The sequence below is a fragment of the Acanthopagrus latus genome, chromosome 21, assembly GCF_904848185.1.
Source record: "Acanthopagrus latus isolate v.2019 chromosome 21, fAcaLat1.1, whole genome shotgun sequence".
NCBI classification, from domain to species: domain Eukaryota; kingdom Metazoa; phylum Chordata; class Actinopteri; order Spariformes; family Sparidae; genus Acanthopagrus; species Acanthopagrus latus.
Genome location: NC_051059.1, coordinates 467529 through 482677, shown reverse-complemented (window position 1 = coordinate 482677; position 15149 = coordinate 467529). Strand labels below are relative to the sequence as shown.

Genomic DNA, 15149 nt, shown 5'->3' with positions numbered 1-15149 from the left:
AATAGATAAGTATAACTATAATAGATAGATAGTCGTCAACCAAAATAATTGTTAGCTGCAGCCCTGTTACACTGTTCTTGATGGTATTTTAAATCACTGTTACACTGTTGTTGATGCTATTTTAATTCAGCGCCTGAGGTTATGCTCATGAGTTCAGTAAAGCCTGTCACTAATGATTGTATTGGAGACAGTTTCTTCCAGATATGGTAATAGCATACCATGATTTTACTGGAGAGAGTTTCTTCCAAATGTGGTAATGCAGTACCTTGTCATTTTTGTAATACAAATGTTCTTAATGTTACTTATCTTACAAAGTCTGCTGTGCAAATGAGCACTACTAATAAACTACAGCAATGTTATGGAATGTATATTCTCTTGTTTTCTATACCAGGGTTCTTGAACTTATTACTTAAATGTCTGCATCTGATTTTTATTTAAGAGGTTAGAAATGATTGGCAATGACACAATTTAATCTATTCAGTTATGATTATGTCTCTTCAATGAGCCGGCATGCATAGAAATCTTATGTTGATGATAGAAACAGACACAGCTCAGACAGTTCGACAGAAGTCATGTCATGTCATGTCATTGTCCGTAACCGCTTATCCCTTTCCGTGGGGTCGCGGGGTGTTGCTGCTGGAGCCAATCCCAGCCTTGTCTCAGGGCGAGGGCAGGGTACTCACTGGACAAGTGGTCGGTAGAAGTGATTAAGTTAAATAATTTATGAAGTGAAATTAGTTATCAGTTGAATAAGTTTGAAGTGAGAGCTCTGTACTGTCAGTTCTGGGAAACTGTGTTAGAGTGCTCTGCTCTGTGAGTTCCAGTCCTTAGTTCTTGAAAACAGTGTCAGAGTGAATGCTCGTTGTACTGTCCACTCTTTGCTACTCTCCTCCTCCTGCTACTTTTCTTCAGTTGAACACAGACAGATGAACAGTGATGAATGCATGTTGCTGCTGAATGCGTTTCTGATCCACTCTAAGCACTAGAAGGCAAGACATTTGTAAAATACAAGAATAGTCAAGCTGTGTGTTTATTCAGTGCCAGCCCTAAGATATTTGGTGCCTTAGGAAAGATCTTAGCCGGCGCCCACTTGCATCGCAGTCAATTTCACAATCAATTTTCATATACTCACATAGAAACTGCATGTATGTATTCAAGATTTTATTTCTTTCAAGTCAAAAATGTCTCAGAACCGACAGAACCGAGTCTCAAGCAAGCCCCAAGTTACTGTGATCAAAATCAAGCAAGTCAAGTCAAGTCATTGCTATTACTCAAGCAAGTCAAGTCAAGTCATGGCTAAGGTCAAACAAGTCACAATAAGTTTGTATGAATGTATGCTTCATATCTATAGATGCAATTAACAGAAGAGGGTGGTTAGTCAAAAATATGATGTAACTGCATAGTTGATCAATTAGATGTTTTTTTTTTCAAACCTCTGGACACAAGAATGAGATTAGCTTAATAGCCCTGGAACTGTACCATACTGCACCTTCTGACAGCTGAGAATATTACTCTCAGGCATTGCCACCCCCCCATTAAAGGATGCTGAATATCACAGGACTTGTCTTTTCTGTCCTGAAATGTGTGTTACTCTTCTATAAAACACACTCTACATCTCAGATGCAACATCCTTACACATATGGCTCCTTCTCCTTTCAAATGGGGCAGAGCTCCATGAGAAACAGCAGGAAAGACACAGACACAACACTCTGTCGCGGACAAGTGTGTTGCACCGAATGTGTGACGCGCCTACATTTAAAATAATGGCTTTGTGTGCACTGAAGATGCTATATCTGAAGCACACACCCGCTTTAACCAAGATGGCGGCCAAAATCACCACATGCACCGTATCATACAGTGGCTGAGGGCACAATATGCTCAAAAAAAATAAAGAAAGAAAAGCCAAGACTTTCGAATCATCTGTGTAATCCCTAAGTCAAGTCTCAAGTTATGAATGCCAAGTCAAAGTCAAGTCAAGTCTTTCATCAGTGTTAGTGTTAGTGATGCAGCTTGTGATGTTCTTCATTCAATCACAAGCTCACTGCAGACACAGCACCCACAGGCCCTCTTCCTCATCTCTGGCGACTTCAATCATGCCTCTTTGTCCTCCACGCTGCCCACATTCACACAGTATGTCACCTGCCACACCAGAGAGAATAAAACACTGGACTTATTGTATGTCAACATCAAGGAGGCATACAACTCATCCCCCGTCCCTCCCCGTGAAGATCTGACCACAACCTGGTGCATCTCCTGCCTGTGTACAAGCCCCTCGTAAACAGGCAACCAGTGGAAATCTGCACAGTTAAAGCATGGACTGATGAGTCTGAGGAGGCTCTGAGGGACTGCTTTGACTCCACTGTGTGGGAAGAACTGTGTGTTTCTCATGGGGAGGTCATCGACAGCTTAATAGGCTGCATAACAGACTACATAAACTTCTGTGCTGATAACGCTGTACCCACCAGAACTGCACAGTGTTTTTCTAACAGCAAACCCTGGATTAATCTGGACATAAAGGCTCTCCTTAAGGAGAAAAAGAGGGCCTTTCAGGGAACAAGGAGGAGCTGAAGGCTGTGCAGAAGGAGCTGAGGAGGAAGATCAGAGAGGGGAGGAACATCTACAGGAGGAAGATGGAGATCCAGCTGCAGCAGAAGAAACATCAGTGGAGTCTGGAAAAGCATTAAGGCAGGAACACACCAGCCCAACCATTGGGCGTCTGAAGCGTTTGGAGAGACTCGGACGAGGTCGGGAACAAATATGTTTGGTGTGTTCAGCTGCGTCAGAAGCTTTCTGAGCCGTTTTCATGTTTTGCAGAACTGGCACAAGAATAGTTGTTATGTCTATTCAGGACAAATTAATTTGTGCTTGCTGCATGTTTAGTATGCAGCTGTTTTTATCTGAAATAGTTAAGTTTCATTTTGATTGAATGTAAAGAGAGTTGCATGCATAAGCCTCTTGTTTACAACTCACAACATGAGCGCCACCCGTTTATTGCATCTCGCGCAAGCGCAGAACGTACACACTACTGTGGAGTAGGCAGCACGCTGAAGCGATGTGTTTCAGTGCAAGATTTCTGCCAAACGGGTCAGACAAGAGGCAACGGAGTGGTCGGAGAGTAGTCGGAGAGTAGTCGGATAAGGCAGTTGGACATCTGGGTGGTGTGTGGGGCCCTTTAAAACCATCTCAGGGCAGAGGACTCCAGAATCCCAGGCTGTGGGGGATCAGATGTGGGTGAACAACATGAACCTGTTTTTCTATCAGTTTCACCAGACATCCACCCCTCCCCCAGCCCAGCCACCTCTTCCATCCCCCGTTTACTGCCCCATTCTCACCTCTATCTTCCTATCCACGGCTTTCATGTTGCAGATTCCCACCACTGCCCCCCTGACATTCACCCTCACCCCACATCTGACACTCAGCCCCCTGCTCCACTCTGTCCCTCTTGTCTCTCCAGGCGAGAAATGAGTTGAGGAAGATGAAGGTGAAGAAGGCTACGGGTCCAGATGGGATCAGCTCCAGGCTCCTCAAGTCCTGTGCAGACCAGCTGTGCAGGATTGTGGAATATATGTTCAACATGAGCCTGAAGCTGGGAAAAGTGCCACTGCTGTGGAAAACCTCCTGCATGGTACCTGTACCAAAGATCCCTCACCCAAAAGACTTCAACAGCTACAGAGCAGTTGCTCTCACTTCACACCTGATGAAGACCCTGAATCAGAATCAGAATCAGAAAAAGCTTTATTGCCAAGTACGATGTTACACATACGAGGAATTTGTTGTGGTGATGTTGGTGCATGCATCAAATAACTATTAAGTGAAAATATAACAAATTAACAATATAAACTATTTAAAGAATAGAAAATATAACAAATTAACAATATAAACTATTTTAAAAAGTAGAAAATATAACTATACAATATAAATATATATACACAATCTGTTTTTTGGGTAAAAGGATAAAAGGAGCAGACCGGCTGGCAGTGAACAATTACAAGAATGATGTGCAAATGAAAATGTGCAAATGAACAGGATGTTCAAGGTGAGCGTTAATGTAACGCATAAAGTTATGGAACTGTCAGTGTGACAGTAGAGTCAGTGGTAGAGGTGGAGTGTGAGGAGCGGCTGGTCCTCGTCCATCTTCGCCCTCTGGTGGTTCCCATTACGGACCCTCTCCAGTTTGCATATCAACCCAGCATCGGAGTGGACGACGCCATCATCTCCCTCCGGGACAGATCACTGTCTCACCTGGAGAAGACTGTAAGCACTGTGAGGATCATGTTCTTTGATTTCTCCAGTGCTTTCAGCACTATACAGCCTGCAATCCTGGGGGACAAGCTGGAGCTCCCAGGGGTGAACCAACACCTCATATCCTGGATCCTGGATTACCTCACTAACCAGCCACAATATGTGAGGACTCGGGACTACGTGTCAGACACATTAATCTGCAGTACGGGGGCCCCACAAGGAACGGTCCTGTCCCCTTTACTGTTCACCCTGTACACTGCAGACTTCTACCACCAATCACCTCACTGCCATCTACAGAAGTTCTCTGACGACTCTGCTATCGTTGACCTCATCAGGGGACGGGGACGACAGAGCCTACAGAGAACTTATTCAGGACTTTGTGGACTGGACCTCCAGCTTAATGCCGGGAAAATCAAAGAGCTGGTGGTGGATTTCCGCAGGCAGAAACAACCCTACACACAGGTGAACATCCTGGGAACAGACATTGAGATGGTGACATCTTACAAGTACCTGGGAGTTCACCTGAAAAATAAACTGGACTGGACTGATCACACTGCAGCGACATACAAGAAAGGTCAGAGCAGACCGTATCTGCTGAGGAGGCTCAGGTCCTTTGGGGTGCAGGGGGCAACCCTGACCTCTTTCTATGACTCTGTGGTGGCATCAGCCATTTTCTATGGAGTAGTCTGCTGGAGCAGCAGCATCTCGGCAACAGACAGGAGGAGACTTGATAAACTTATCAAGAAGGCCAGCTCCATCCTGGGATGCCCTCTTGACTCAGTGTAGGTGGTGGGAGAGAGCAGGATGATGGACAAGCTGTCATCGCTGCTGGTGCAGGAGTCCCGCCCCCTGCAGGACACTATCTCAACACTGGGCAGCTCCTTCAGCAACAGACTGATACACCCTAAGTGTGTGAAGGAGAGGTATCACAGGTCCTTCATTCCTGCTGCTGTCAGACTTTACAACCAGCTCTGCTCCCAGTAGCCTATAGACCTCACCCTGTACCCTGCACTGTGCAGTATGCCTGCACAAAGTCACTTCTGTTTTTGCATCTGGTCAATTTCTCGAACACCCATATTTATTCCATATTCATTATCTATATTTAAAATCTATGTTTAAAAAAAACAAAACAAAAAACTGCTGTTAATTTTGCACTATATCATGTAAATATGTATATATGTCTATTCTTCCCTTTTTAATTTTATTGCTTATATTTACAATTGTTCCTGTTCTTGTAATATGTTTCTGTTTTTGTAATATTCTGTTGCTGCTGTGACAAACAAATTTCTCTGTCTGCGGGACATTAAAGGATTTCTAATTCTGATTCTGATAGTCAAGTAAGTCTCGAGTCCTCAAATTTGCGACTCGAGTCTGACTCGAGTCAAGTCATGTGACTCGAGTCCTCCACCTCTGGCATCAGGACTAAGGGCTGCACCAATAGACCCTGCTGACTGGCCATCGCTTCTAACTGACTACGTAAGATGAGAGTTAGTTCACAGAGGACCATTTCAAATAAAAAGCAGTTACACATTCCCCAAAAATAAAGATGAGTATAACCAAGAGCACAAAACCCACATGGCAACATGGAAGGAGTTGAAGGTCATTTTGCAAAGCGGCTGACAATAGATAAGCGAGAGATGGCACGCCTTATTTATATTGTATTTTTATCACTTGTTTCTTTCTTCAGTTATTTATTTGGTGTGATATTTTTTACTTAAAAGAAGTAAAATCTTGAATACATACATGCAGCTTCTGTGTGAGTGTGTGAACACTGATTGAGAAATTGACTGCCATGCAAGGGACGCCAGCAAAGATCTTGCCTAGGGTACCAAATTACTCAGGGCCGGCGCTGAGTAGCACCATTTGGACCGAGTGTTTGGCATGAGACTCTTATAATAAAACAACATTAGGGTTCAATGATTTAAGATGAGTAAGAACCTTAGAACTCTTCACTGGATTACCCAGGCCTTTTATATTCCAGCTTAATATCTTAACTGTGCCACTGGGTGACTTGCTGCTGATATCATGTGTCATTCACAACCTCATCAACATGCTTTCTCTCTGTCAACATCCTAATATAACATGTGTCCATTATTCCACCAAAATAAAACATGAATGGTTTGGATGCCCTGAACAACTTACCCCCCCACCCCCTTAAACTTGACAGGCTTCCCCAACCTGTTTCAAACTTCCCTAATGTCCATTGGTATGTAGGCATTGCTCTTTTCCCTCACAGGCTCCGCAAGAAAGACTCTATTGAAAGTACATATTCATCCCTTGGGGAAAAAAGGCACACAAGAACGGCATATTTTACGGTCAGGTGCAATTATAGCCCAAGCTGGGTAAGTCAAGAATATTTTCCGGTGAGCGTCGATTTAAGACAAGGAGGCGGATAACTTATCATGCAGAAAGTGTTCATCAGGGTTGTTGAAGATCCTGGTGCCACCATCCACGTTAACATGAAATCTACTTGGGTGAAGAAAGCTGTAGTGAAGGCTGGCTGCCTTGCACGTCTTGGGACTTCATTAAACACTGCCTTGGTTGGGGTGCTGCTTAGCTTGGTTGGTAGCGCGCGCGATCCAGGTGCTGAGACTCTGCAGTGGACCCGGGTTCGGCTCCTGGCCCAGGTCCCTTTGCTGCGTGTCACTCCCCCTCTCTTACCCTGTTTCCTCACACTCTTCAGCTGTCCTGTCAATAAAGCCAGAAAAGGCCAAAAAAATATATTTAAAAAAAAAACAAAACAAAACACTGCGTTGATTAAGAACCTCTGCTGTCAGAAAGATGAAAAGCTTTGTCCCATTGTATTGTAGTGGTGATTTCTGTGAAGTTTGAGGATGAGCTCCCGGGTCTGGCAGTAATGGCATCTGACTATGAATGGCCGTGGACGAGCTCTGTCCGCTGAATTTGGACCCAAGGAGCGGTGTGCTTGGTCCACAACCACCGTCGGATTTGTGAAGTGTTCAGCTGCAAGCAGAGCTGGAGTCAGCTTGGTGATGAACTCCACTGGTTTACAGTTCTCTGCTCCTTCAGGGATACCAATGATTCTGACGTTCTGATGTCTAGTTTCTTACGTTGTTCATTCTAATCATTCAGCTTGCATAGCGCCCATGGTGCCTGAGATGGCTGTGAATTTGGTTGTCACATTTTTCCTCAAAGAGGTGATGACTCCCATGAGGTCTGCTGTGGATGGATTCGACTCAGTGCACAAGGAAGCTGCACCTAAGCTAGCTTCGTTTAGCTTAGTAGCTAATTCTCCATTTCACTAGTGCTGTGCGGTATGACAAAAATGTATATCACGGTATTTTGCGGTATATGTCGATATTTTTTTTTCATGCACAATCAGGTGTTCACTGCATTTTCCTACTGGTTGAGAGAGGAATTACTAGCCCCTTTTAGATATAAAAGGTGGCACATTTGCTGCAAGGGTAAAGGCTGCACTCTGCCGCCCCATCTATCTAAAAGGGAGGTTTAATATTCCTTATTTCCCAAAAAGGTGCCACTGGGGTAGGCATAAACATGTGATGTGATATGAAGCACGAAGATGGGCGTGAACAGTGATGTACAACATATGCATCAGAAGAAATGTGTTGACACTTGATAGATTTACTTAATTACAGATCCATGGCCCATATTCTCGCCTCCTCAGTCGAACAGACGACGATGTTAAACCACCGCTATTAAAGGAAGCATGCAGCGGAGCGCCTTGGGTTAGCTGCCTCATGCAACAGACAGCTAACAGGAAGCAGGTTGAATTTGTCTTCAAAATAAGAGCTTTACATTGCACCCCGTTAGTAGCTTGTCGCAACAACAACAAGCTGACAGCTACAGAGATTGAGGAGATGCTAGCATCTCCCGGATCTCAGCAGCTTTCCAGCTGCTCATCTTGACATCCGCGGATGAAGTCATGAACTGCAATGTCTATCCTAGCCATCTTCACCGTAATGTGTCACCAGAGCACTACTGTTTACCCTCACCATGCCTCGTAGTCACACCATGCCTGTTTAGAAGCGCACCACTGAAAAGGGTCCGGTCTGAAATAGTGTCACGTGGTGCAGCGTAGGGTTCCAAACGTTGTGTAATCAAATACGATGGTAGGGCGGTATATTAAAAATTCATATCATAACGAAAATATACACCGGTATTCGGTGTGAACCGGTATACCGCCCAGCACTATGTCTCACCCGTTTCACGGGTTCTGTTCATCGATCATTTTGTCATTCTTTTCCCCTCCTTCATTGTTCCTTGTCTTTGTCATCCTTTTATGCTGAACTTCAGCAAGTTTTGAAGTGTTATCTCAGTGAGAAATTTATGTTTAACTTAAACTTGAGCCGAGCCTCCTCCTTTCACGGTAGCTTGCATCAGATACAGACTTTGTAGCTCTTTAATAGGTAAAAGTGATGGTTGTGTATCTATTTAGGCACATTAATGCATCAGCATGGCTAAAAGCTAACAATGAGTCGCCAGCTCATCGCAGGGCCCTTACTGATGGCAGAGGCTGCAACACAAGATGCCAACTGCACATCAGGAGCAATTTGGGGGTTCAGTATCTTGCTCAAGGACATGTAGCTCAGTCCCACCCCAGGGGGGCCAGGATTTTAACCAGCAATTTCCCGCTCACTAATCCACCAGCTCTACCCACTGAGCTACTGATAACACTCATTATTTGGACATTTCTGTATTTTTCCCACAAATCATTCAAGTGTAGGAGGACTTACAAAACAGTTACATGGATGTCAGTCAATAGTACCTGCAGTAAAGGCTGCTTCCTGCCCTGAGGAGCTGCTCACCCTCCTACGAGAATTTCAATACTCTGCCTTTGAAAACTCTGGGGGAACACTTTACACTTGACATGTCGTCATGGAAACAATACAAAAACATGTGAATGATGTTACATTGGTGAACCCTGAAGATGCCAAAGCAAGTTAGGACACCTCAGTCTAGTTTGTGGGTAGGAGACATCAATGCAATTCAAAAGTTGGTTTATTGTCTTCCCCAATTCAGTCCTTGCATTGGGAATGTTTAAAATTATTCTCTTCTGAACAAGTGTGCAAATTACAAGTTCTAAATGAGATTAAACTGGTAAGATAGACATGTAAAACATGCAGCAGGGCCTTGTAGATAAAACTCATGCAGTGTTGTTCCCTCCTTATAGATAAAGATGGCCATCCAACCTTGTCATAAAGAACACAGGGATGAGTTTAGAACTCATCACCTGTAATAAAATGAAGTGCAGAATGATAAACTGCATCAATAGATACAAGGGGCTTCAATGAAATGCATGCATGCATATGACATCTGCATAATCTAGAACAGGTGAAAAAGTGGCCTGAACAAGTTGTTTTCTACATTTTAAAGTAAAACAAGCTATGTTACGATAAAATCATGATAATTTACTCTTTAGATTTTTAGTTAGTTCAGAGATATGAAATTAAAAAGATAGCTTATCACCTATCCAGATATGTAATTGGAAACCCTTTCAATAAGAGTCCCATTCAATGTAGAGCTACTACTGTCTATAAGCAAGGAAGGTGATAATCTTGTGGATAATATGCATTTTGTCTTTTTGGGATTAAGCAATAATTTAAGGTCAGTCAGAGCATGCTCTATAATGTGAAAATAAGACTGTAGGTTTTGAAGGGTTTGATAAAACCCTTCTAGAAACACCATGAGAGGGAGTATGTCACGCAACAAGTTACAAGGAGAAAAGTGCACTGCAACAACTAACACTGTTATTCCACTAGCACATCTGGCCATGCTGAACTATTACTTTTCTGCTCCCTTCATTTGAGCAGTTGTTGTGTGACATGGGTGTGACTTATTATTATCATTTTTTTAAAGTGAACAATATTGATGGACAAAAGAGACGCTGTTAGATGATCTGACATTGACTTTGCCTGAAGCCCTCTATCATTTACTTTATAGAAAACATGAAAAGTAAAAATACATTCAAACCTGAACCGCTTGTCAGTAGCTTACCCATGATCATCACAATCTTAATCTCTGCCACAGTCAACAGATTTGTTAGAAGTATAAGACTGAAGTCAACCATGAGAGAGGCAGTGATGTCACTGCATTGATATCAGTGATGGGGTTGATGGTGTGCTTATAATGGTACGAACAAACATGCAAACCTTTAATAATAAACTTCCTGGTTGTAAATCCTCCAAGGTACTAATATCATGCATACCCGATGAAGTGAATACACAATCTGAAGACATATCAACCAAAGCCTCAGTGGCCACTGAGCACACAGAGGAAACTAGGCTGCAGCAGGGATGTTTTTCTCCTCTTAACGTCTCCAGCCCTGAACACACAGATATAAATATACACCCCATTCAGAGGGCCATGTTGCCTAGCAGCCAGTTAGTGGGTAGGATGGTGTGACAGTGTGTGAAATAGAAAATGTAGGAGACACTGAACAGCTCTGTTAGGAAGAGAAAGAAACCAGCATTAACTATGAATGTTTTTGACCTAAAGCAAAGAAAATTCAGACCTATTAGCCAACACTGATATACTGACATGCTATTTGTGTGCTGTCACCAGAGTTCACAACACTGTTGACTCTAGAGAAGGAGGCGAAGCTGAAACTCTCCTTAACCATGCACTGTGTTTACAGTTAGCACTGCAACATTTTGAGAAAAGCATAAAAATCAGCAAAAACTAACAGCACCAACATCATCCACTATTTAATTTTCCAAATACGTAATGTAAAGGATTGCCTATAGCTCCCTATAGCTAGGGATCATGGTTGGATCATAATGTGTCTCCATGCATGCACTGTAGAAGGCGGCTTGGCCCACAAACCTGACCGAGTCAAACAGAGCAGCAAACAAGCTCGACTCAAACTATAGAGGCGCTCGGCCCAACTCCAGTCCGGTGCAGTTAATGTAAGCTGAAGCAACGAGTCTGTTACCATGGTCACGACTTGCCTGTTTGTCCCCATTAGAGACATGTACAGTGAAGATGATTGTGAAAGTGTGGTTCTACGCACACAGATATTAAATAGTAAAATATGAATATACATATATTTTAAATCTATGGTTACACACGTACTCATACAGAGCTGGAGTTACATCGAGGCAGTACTCCTGACAAGGTCGTAGTGTTTATCAAACCCAACCCCACTGCAAACAGTATTTCTAAAGACTCATGGGGCTGGGTGATGATAAAAAAATTTCACGATAACGATGATACATTTTATTAAATGTATTTTCGATACAGCTTTTTTGAGTCCCTTGTCCTCTACCTAGAAAACACATTACACCAACAGCCAATCGCACAGCAGAAACACAAGTGTCTGTGGTTGATGCATGTTTCTGGCCATCAACAAGAAAATGGGCAGTCCGACTTGCAAAACCTAATGTGAGGAAACTGACAAAGACAAAGAACTTTTACCAAAGAAAGGTCAAACCACTTCAGTTATTTGGAAATAGTTGAAGTCTGACAAATGACAGACCAGCATTTGGCGCAAAATGTGTTGGCGACCACTAACCTTCCATCATCTCAAAATGATGCAGGCTGGAGAGTCAAGGTGGAGGAGCAGCTCAGAGATGATATGTGGTCTGGTCACACGTCCAAACCACATCAGGTCTTACAGAACAGGAGGCTAATCAACCTGAACTGAACAACTACCTGCAAGCTCAAGAATGTCCATTATTCACAGGATGTTCGTCCTTGAATCAGGAGAAGATCAGGATGTCATTGAGGTAGACAAAAACAACCTCGTTAAGCATGTCTCTGAGTACGTCGTAACAAGGGGCTGAAAGACGGCAAGAGCATCGGTGTTGAATGCCAGCTTCCATTCGTCTCCCTCTCAGATCCAGACCAGGTGGTAGGCGTTAGGTAGATCAAGTTTGGTGAAGTCTGTGGTTCCCTCCAGGAGCTCGAACCCTAACCCTAACCCAGGGATAACGTTATTTCACTATAATGTCAATTAGTCATCGATAGATGATACAAGGGCGGAGCGTCTTGTCCTTTACCACAAAGAAGAAGCCTGTCCCTGCTGGCGATGATGAGGGTCGATGATGCCTGCAGCCAAAGAGTCATTAATGTAAGTGTCCATGGCCCCTCTCTCAGAGGCGGAAATGGAGTACAGGCAGCCTCTGGGTGGAGCATAACCGGGCCGGAGGTCGATGGCACAATAGTAGGGTCTGTGCAGGGGAAGAGAGGTTGCTTTGGCTTTGCTAAGGACCTCTCGGAAGTCTAGGTAGTCGGCCCCCAACATATCTGGAGCAGGACTGGATCAGGTAGATGACTGGGAAGCAGTGGCTTGCTTAAGACAGACCTGATGACAAGTTGGACTCCAACCCAGGATGAACCAGTGTCAATGAGTGTGGCAAGAAACTGAGAGCCTTGGGGTAGTGTGATGAAGTGTCCTGGCGGACCACAGTAGAGGCAGAGGTTCCCTCTGCTGTGCCTCTCTCTCTCTCTCTCTCTCTCTCTCTCTCGCTCTTAAACTGGCCCGGCCAACCTGCATGGGCTCAGAATCCCTCCTCGGTGTGCTGGCGGGCAGAGTTGATGACCTGGGAACAGCTGAAGGACGAGGAGCTGGAAGCCTTTCCCCTCGTCCCTGCATTCTCTCTCGGTGTCTAGCTTGAATCCATCTGTCCATAGGGGGAGCCAGCTCAATGATATCATCTAGAGAGGCAGGAAGGTCGTAGGACACCAGCTTCTCTTTGACATAGTCGGCCAGCCCCAACAGGAAGCCTCCGAACCCAGATGCAGAAGTCAATGGTGTAGACAGTCACAGAACAGGATCCCTGTCCGAGACCCAGAAGACCCCCAGAAGCGTTGAGACCTCTGGATGCTACATCGAACCGTGCAGAGTTCGGTGGCAAAGGCGTTGAAGGAGGAGCAGGCCGGCACATGGTGTTCCCACTCGGCTGTTACCCATAGCCGAGTGCAACCCGTCAAGTTAATAATCCTGAAAGCCACCTTAGCTACCTCAGAGGCAAAGTTGTAGGGCTGCAGAGCAAAGAGGATTGAACAGTTTGTGATGAATAGATTACAATTCTCTTGGTCCCCGGCGTAGCGTTCTGGGACTCCCACTCGAGCCTCTAGGATGGGACCAGGATCTGCTGGAGCTGGTGGAGGAAGATGACTCGGAGGGCAGAGAAATGGACTGGGCGAGGGTTGCAGTGAGTTGTTGAACCCGGGTGGATAGCATGGCTAGTGCTTCCTCTTGGTTAGATGCTGCTAACTGAATGTTAGCTGTGGTGGAGGCTAACATACACTCTTGGTGCAGGAGCTGGGTCTCCTCCAACCGGTCTAGATGAGCCAGCCGATCGGGCTGTGTGCTGGGTCCATTCTTTTGGCCAGATTGTACCGTAATGGGTTTGGTTTGGACCCAATAGTAGCACAAAGACAGGCAGGTATCGTTGGAAACAAACTTTATTAGCACATGTGCAGGAAACAATGGCGGTAGGCAAACAGTCTGTCTTCTGGCCGCTGGCCTTTAACAGTCTCTGGTGGGGATTGGAGATTAAGTTCAGCCGTTTTGTTTTGTTTTGTGTTCTGTCCTAAGGAGAATATCTTTTAAAAAAATGATTGTTGTTAAAATATACTGAATATCATGATAATTGTCGTCATTGATCAATATACAAAAAACATGTTGGTCATATCCCACAGCCGTAAAAGACGTGCAGCTGAAATAAAAAAAACTACATATCAGCTGGCTTGCACACGGGTACACAGGCGTTATGGAGTCGTAGCACCACTGCATTCAGATGTAGCTTCCTTTATCACTGCTTTTACAGTCTTAGGGCAATAAACAGCCAATGAGTGTGTTCCCAACTGTTACTGCAGAAAATGGCTCTTTCTGGAAATAATGACGGTGTATGTGACAGCTCAGTCTGATTTCCAAACTTACTAGAAACTCCTGTTCCACTTCTTTTCCCCAAGAACCTCCTAATTGCTCCAGTTTCTGCACATTGATAGATCCAACAAGACAGCCACCAATATTGAACCAGCAGGTGTGAATTCAGTTGCTAGCACAGTAACAACCACTATTGCCTTATTTCTTACCTGATAATGTTAGCACACATGGTCAGCCTTTTGTCAACGTATCCCTCTCCATGTCAGAGGATTATCTGCACGGGTTGACAGTTCATTTGTTTCATTTAGCAAAGTTCAGTTTATCAGTTTACCCCTGACCATACTAGTCACTATACTGGTTTTATACAAGTACTATTTACCACTGGGAGTTTGCAGCCCACTCAAAATAATACTGTCTCTTGCACTGAACTGTGGGCAGACATTAGGCTAACATTACACTCTATGTTGGGAGATGTGTCAGAAAGAGGCAGAGGGAATAAAAAACACCCAGTATTTTGAAAGCAGACATCTGGCCACATATCAGATTGATGAACCTACTGGAAGGCACAGGCTGGATAAGATGCATGCTGTGTATAAAATCTGCTTCACAACAAGGACATGCTTTGGTAAGAAGACACATCTGAAGAACCACATTAGTTTTCACCATGAGCTAATCTCTGCAGCCTTAAAGAATACAGCAAGCCCAGCTATTCAGCAACTTTGTGGAGTTGCTGCAGACTTTGCTGGGCAGCTCTGAGAGAGTTGTATAGAGCAGAGCCATGTTTGTGATGTCTGACTCCTATCTTACAGCTGCTATGTAAAAATCTTGTTTCCATTTTAGATTACAGCACACTTGTAATGGCCTACAGATGGATGTACTGTGTATAATTGTCCCCTTTTCCCAGTGATGGTATCACAGTATGACAAAAATAACAGGGATAGTCCAGCTAAACATTATTCTAGCTGTTATCACTCTGTTGGCAATAGAGGGAACATATCTTAAGACAAAAACCAATTTTAAAGATGAACATGTTTATTGGCTTCACATAGGAATAGAAATGAGGTCCAGGCCGGAGTGTTTTGGGAGAATAGCC

The 15149-nt window shown here is 44.1% G+C and overlaps 1 protein-coding gene across 1 annotated transcript in view; it reads right to left on the bottom strand.

The window, feature by feature from the left end:
- The window catches only part of LOC119011739 (2-lysophosphatidate phosphatase PLPPR4-like), an 81090-nt gene that overhangs the window by 56276 nt on the left and 9665 nt on the right, over positions 1 to 15149 (bottom strand). The gene's annotated exons all lie outside the window — the stretch shown is intronic.